At 42.2% G+C, this 6,815-nt stretch overlaps 1 pseudogene; it reads left to right on the top strand.

Moving 5' to 3' along the window:
* Window positions 1-6,167: 6,167 nt before the first annotated feature.
* On the top strand, window positions 6,168-6,569 carry LOC138071739 (non-histone chromosomal protein HMG-14 pseudogene; annotated as a pseudogene).
* The last annotated feature ends 246 nt before the right edge of the window (window positions 6,570-6,815 follow it).

Below are 6,815 nucleotides of genomic sequence, written 5' to 3' on the forward strand. Positions count from 1 at the left end.
ACAAGACGGGCGGGTCATGGTGGAGATGTCTGACAGAATGTGGTCCAGTGGAGAAGGGAATGGCAAACCACTTCAGTATTCTTGCCTTGAGAACCCCATGAAGAGTATGAAAAGGCAAAATGATAAGATACTGAAAGAGGAACTCCCCAGGTCAGTAGGTGCCCAGCACGCTATTGGAGATCAGTGGAGAAATAACTCCGGAAAGAATGAAGGGATGAAGCCAAAGCAAAAACAATACCCAGCTGTGGATGTGACTGGTGATAGAAGCAAGGTCCGATGCTGTAAATAGCAATATGGCATAGGAACCTGGAATGTCAGGTCCATGAATCAAGGTAAATTGGAAGTGGTCAAACAAGAGATGGCAAGAGTGAACATTGACATTCTAGGAATCAGCAAAATAAAATGGATTGGAATGAGTGAATTTAACTCACATGACCATTATATCTACTATTGTGGGCAGGAATCCCTCAGAAGAAATGGAGTAGCCATCATGGTCAACAAAAGAGTCCGAAATGCAGTACTTGGATGCAATCTCAAAAATGACAGAATGATCTCTGTTCGTTTCCAAGGCAAACCATTCAATATCACTGTTATCCAAGTCTATGCCCCAACCAGTAATGCTGAAGAAGCTGAAGTTGAACGGTTCTATGAAGACCTACAAGACCTTTTAGAACTAACACCCAAAAAAAGATGTCCTTTTCACTATAGGGGAATAGAATGCAAAAGTATGAAGTCAAGAAACACCTGGAGTAAGAGGCAAATTTGGCCTTGGAATGTGGAATGAACCAGGGCAAAGACTAATAGAGTTTTGCCAAGAAAATGCACTGGTCATACCAACCACGCTCTTCCAACAAGACAAGAGAAGACTCTACACATGGACATTACCAGATGGTCAACACTGAAATCAGATTGATTATATTCTTTGCAGCCAAAGATGGAGAAGCTCTATACAGGCAACAAAAACAAGACCAGGAGCTGACTGTGGCTCAGATCATGAACTCCTTTTTACCAAATTCAGACTCAAATTGAAGAAAGTAGGGAAAACCACTAGACCATTCAGGTATGACCTAAATCAAATCCCTTATGATTATACAGTTGAAGTGAGAAATAGATTTAAGGGACTAGATCTGATGGATAGAGTGCCTGATGAACTGTGGAATGAGGTTTGTGACATTGTAAAGTAGACAGGGATTAAGACCATCCCCATGGGAAAGAAATGCAAAAAAGCAAAATAGCCATCTGGAGAGGCCTTAGAAATAGCTGTGAAAAGAAGAGAAACAAAAAGCAAAGAAGAAAAGGAAAGATATAAGCATCTGAATGCAGAGTTCCAAAAAATAGCAAGAAGAGATAAGAAAGCCTTCTTCAGCAATCAATGCAAAGAAATAGAGGAAAAGAACAGAATGTGAAAGACTAGAGATCTCTTCAAGAAAATTAAAGATATCAACGGAACATTTCTTGCAAAGATGGGCTCAATAAAAGACAGAAATGGTATGGACCTAACAGAAGCAGAAGATATTAAGAAGAGGTGGCAAGAATACACAGAAGAATTGTACAAAAAAGATCTTCACGACCCAGATAATCATGATGGTGTGATCACTCATCTAGAGCCAGACATCCTGGAATGAGAAATCAAGTGGGCCTTAGAAAGCATCACTACGAACAAAGCTAGTGGAGGTGATGGAATTCCAGTGGAGCTATTTCAAATCCTGAAAGATGATGCTGTGAAAGTGCTGCACTCAATATGCCAGCAAATTTGGAAAACTCAGCAGTGGCCACAGGACTGGCAAAGATTAGTTTTCATTCCAATCCCAAAGAAAGGCAACACCAAAGAATGCTCAAACTACCGCACAATTGCACTCATCTCACATGCTGGTAAAGTGATGCTCAAAATTCTCCAAGCCAGGCTTCAGCAATACGTGAACCGTGAACTCCCTGATGTTCAAGCTGGTTTTAGAAAAGGCAGAGGAACCAGAGATCAAATTGCCAACATCCACCAGATCATGGAAAAAGCAAGAGAGCTCCAGGAAGACATCTATTTCTGCCGTATTGACTATGCCAAAGCCTTTGACTGTGTGGATCACAATAAACTGTGGAAAATTCTGAAAGAGATGGGAATACCAGACCACCTGACCTGCCTCTTGAGAAACCTATATAAAGGTCAGGAAGCAACAGTTAGAACTGGACATGGAACAACAGACTGGTTCCAAATAGGAAAAGGAGTACGTCAAGGCTGTATATTGTCACTCTGCTTATTTAACCTAAATGCAGAGTACATCATGAGAAACGCTGGACTGGAAGAAAGACAAGCTGGAATCAAGATTGCCAGGAGAAATATCAATAACCTCAGATATGCAGATGACACCACCCTTATGGCAGAAAGTGAAGAGGAACTAAAAAGCCTCTTGATGAAAGTGAAAGAGGAGAGTGAAAAAGTTGGCTTAAAGCTCAACATTCAGAAAATGAGGATCATGGCATCTGGTCCCATCACTTCATGGGAAATAGATGGGGAAACAGTGGAAACAGTGTCAGACTTTATTTTGTGGGGCTCCAAAATCACTGCGGATGGTGACTGTAGCCATGAAATTAAAAGATGCTTACTCCTTGGAAGAAAAGTTATGACCAACCCAGATACATATTCAAAAGCAGAGACATTACTTTGCTGACTAAGGTCCGTCTAGTCAAGGCTATGGTTTTTCCTGTGGTCATGTATGGATGTGAGAGATGCACTGTGAACAAGGCTAAGCCCTGAAGAATTGATGCATTTAATCTGTGGTGTTGGAGAAGACTCCTGAGAGTCCCTTGGACTGCAAGGAGATCCAACCAGTCCATCCTGAAGGAGATCAGCCCTGGGATTTCTTTGGAAGGAATGATGCCAAAGCTGAAACTCCAGTACTTTGGCCACCTCATGCGAAGAGTTGCCTCATTGGAAAAGACTCTGATGCTGGGAGAGATTGTGGGCGGGAGGTGAAGTGGATGACAGAGGATGAAATGTCTAGATGGCATCACTGACTCGATGGATGTGGGTCTGAATGAACTCCGGGAGTTAGTAATGGACAGGGAGGCCTGGCATGCTGGGATTCATGGGATCGCAAAGAGTCGGACAACTGAGCAACTGAACTGAAATGAAGCCCAGAGATATCCAAAACCCACCACCTGAAATGATCCTCCCGTCAGAGGGAAAAGACTCAGTTCCACCACCCTGAATGCAGTTATCAGTCCTTCCCACCATGAAGCCTACACAGGCTACTGGAGTAACCTTACCCACCATGGCAGAGATCAAATAAACACTGTAAGTTAGATAAAATGAAAAAAAAAAAAGTAAAATATCTTGCAGATGAAGTAGAAAGGCAAAAATATACAACACCAAATAAACGTAGAGAAAACATGCAATCTACCTGAAAAAAAAAAATCAGAGTAATGATAGTAAAAAATGATTTAAAATCTTGACAATAGAATGGATAACATACATGAAATGATTAACAAGGACCTAGAAGAACTAAAGAACCAACTGTGATGAACACAATAACTGAAATTTAAAATACACAGGAAAGAATCAAGGGCTTCCCTGGTAGCTCAGCTGGTAAAGAATCCACCTGCAATGCAAGAGACCTGGGTTCAGTCCCTGGGTTGGGAAGGTCCCCTAGAGGAGGGCATGCAACCCACTCCAGTATTCTTGCCTGGAGAATCCACATGGACAGAGGAGACTGGTGGACTGGAGTCCATGAGGTTGTGAAGAGTCAGGTACACCTGAGCAACTAAGCCCAGCACAGCAGAGAAGGAATCAAAAGCAGCCTAATAGAGAAGGATGGAGAAGTGAGCTGGAAGATAAAATGGTGGTAATAACTGTTGAATAGCAGAATAGAGAAAAAGAATGAAAAGAATTGAGGACAGACTCAGAGACCTCTGGGACTCACTTAACACATCAAAATCTAAAATGTAGAAAAGAAGAAGAGAAAGAGTCTAAGAAAATATTTGAAGATATTACAGTCACCCAAGTCTAGGAAGTGAAGAGAGTCCCATACAGGATACACAAAATAAGAAACATGCTAAAACACATATTAATCAAATTAACAAAATTAAACAAACAGAAAATTATTAAAACCAACAAGGGAAAAGCAACAATTAACATACAAGAGAGCTCCCATAAGGTTAAGGGCTCGTCTTTCAGCAGAAGCTCTGCAGGCCAGAAGGAAGAGGCAGAATATATTTAAGGTAATGGAAGGGGAAAATATACAACCAAGAATACTCAGCAAGGATCTCATTTAGCTTCAATGAAGAAATCACTAACCTTAAAGATAAGCAAAAGTTAAGAGAATTCAGTACCACCAAACCAGCTTTACAACAAATGCTAAAGGAATTTCTCTAGGCAGGAAATACCAAAGAAGGAAAGGATAAAAAAAAAAAAAAAAACCAGGATCTGAAGATGGCTGGCATTGAAAGGTGATGCAATCACTCTTGATCTGGTTTTTCTGGGTCTGGCATCTGAGAGGTTCTGATGGAGTAAAGGTACTTCTTTCTGCTACTCTCTTGAGATCTCTTGATTGCAGGTCTAGATATCCAGGAACTGGAGACACTGAAACTGAGTGATGGGACAAGTGACTACTCAAGGGACAGCAGAGCCAAATCCAGAGTCATCTTATAGCCCTCATTTAGATTGAACTTAGTTTCAGTCAAGTGCTTAGGTTTGTGCCTTGCACAAATTTCAGATCAAGTTGGTGGAGTAGGAAGATCCTGCACTCACTTCCTCCCAGGGACACAACAAAACTACAACCATATATAGAACCACTGTCTCTGAGAACTGACCCGAAGACTAGCACAACAGATTTTCTACAACTAAGGGTATAAGGAAAAGGCCACATTGAGAACAGTAGGAGGTACAGAGTCCTGGTCTTGTGAGAACCACCCACCTCCCCACATACATTCCTGTGGGGCAACCCACAAAGAGGAGAGATATCACAACTGCAGAGGTACCCCCTGAGGACCAGGTGTTCAACTCCCACATCAGACTGGGGAACCTGCACTGGGAAGCTGAGCCTCCATAAGAGCTGGCTCTGAAAACCAGTAGGACTTGCATCTGGGGGAGCCTAGGGGTTGTGGGAAAGGGAAAGGACTTCACTCTTAAAAGACTCATGTATAAACTCACTCACTCCAAAGCCCATTACAGAGGGAGCAGCTTGAAAAGCACCTGGGCCATACAAGAAGGAGAGTCATTGAGTAATTTCAGGGCTTGCAACAGAGGGGCAGGGGTCCAGTGGAACTTTCGGGATAGAAGTACTGGCAGACATCATTTGTTTTTACTTTCTTTCCACTTAGCTGGCCTGGTGCTGGTGAGCACCATTTCTATCAGTTTCCATCAGCCTAAATAACATTGATATTGCCCTGCCCCTGCTTTCCCCTGAGAACTCAAGAGACCAGGCCTGTGCACCAGCATCCCCTCCCTGCAGCAGTTTCAGCCAGATCCTGTAGATATTTGGACTTGGAACTAGCTCAACCTACTAAGGCCATCTGCAGTGGCCACATCCAAGTCTGCCTGGGGACCAAGCTCACCCAGCAGCACACCTGCCACAACTGCTGTCCACCCATCACAGGAGGGCACATGCAGCCCACAGAGGGGATACCCCTGGGATGCCTGGCTCTGTTGACCAGGAGATATTGTGCCACTATACCCTATAGGACACCTCCTACATAAGACTAGCACCATTCTTTCAAGGCGGGGTGACAAATGAAGCTGATATATGTAGAAACAAACGAGTTAGGCAAAATGAAGGGATTACAGAATATCTTTAAAACACGAGGAGATATCAGAAAAACAACTAAATGAAGAGGAGATAAGAGATTTATCAGATAAAGAATTCAGAGTAACACTCCTAAAGATGTTCATCAGAATCAGACTCAATAGAAAACTGAATGAATTTGATGAATCAATGAAAGTCTAGGCAAATTGTAAGCCTCCTTCAGCAAAGGGCTAGAAACTATAAAGAAAGATTTATAACATATGAGTTCATCTATTGAAACAAAAAATACACTAGTGGAAACCAGCAGGAGGTCAGAGAATGTAAAAAAACAAATCAGTGATCTGGGTGACAAGAGTAGTAAAAGTCACTCAATCAGAATAGCAGAAAAAAAAAAAAAAGAGAATAAAACAGTAAAAATTAAGAATAGGTCCCATGAGGGTTCAGTTGCTCAGGCAAGGGAAAGAGCAGCCATGGTCAGGTAGACCAGCTTCCAGACTCCTCTCCCCACTCCCAGGACGTGCCCACTCTACTGCCAGGGTGCCCCAAAGGAAGGTCAGCTCTACATCAGGAGCAGCGGAGGTGCCCAAGAGGAGACCTGGGAGGTTGTCAAGTAAATCTGCTCCTGTCAAAGTGGAAACAAAGCCAAAGAAGGTAGCAGGAAAGGATAAATCTTCAGACAGAAAAGTGCAAACAAAAGGGGAAAAGGGAGCAATGGGAAAACAGGTGGAAGTGGCCAACCAAGAGACTGAAGATTTACTTGCATCAAATGGAGAGATTGAAAAGGAGAGCCCAGCCTCTGATGGAGCAGGAAAGAAAGAAGTTATCGGTGATTAATATCACACACTCGAGTCTATCAGGGGTGACTGTGTACTTTCTTGTACAATCCAGAGGAATATTTTATCAATTATTTTGTAAATGTAATGTTTTTAGTAGCTCTAGTAGTATTTCTAAGAAGGTGGAAATCCTACCACATACATTTGAAAGTGCAAGTGTTTTGTTTTGTTTTGTTTTAATTTAACTGGAGCATAGTTGATTTACACCATTGGAATCAGTAGTGCAAAAAAAAAAAGCACACTAAAA

This window comes from Capricornis sumatraensis, chromosome X (genome assembly GCF_032405125.1).
Source record: "Capricornis sumatraensis isolate serow.1 chromosome X, serow.2, whole genome shotgun sequence".
Classification (NCBI taxonomy): Eukaryota; Metazoa; Chordata; class Mammalia; order Artiodactyla; family Bovidae; genus Capricornis; species Capricornis sumatraensis.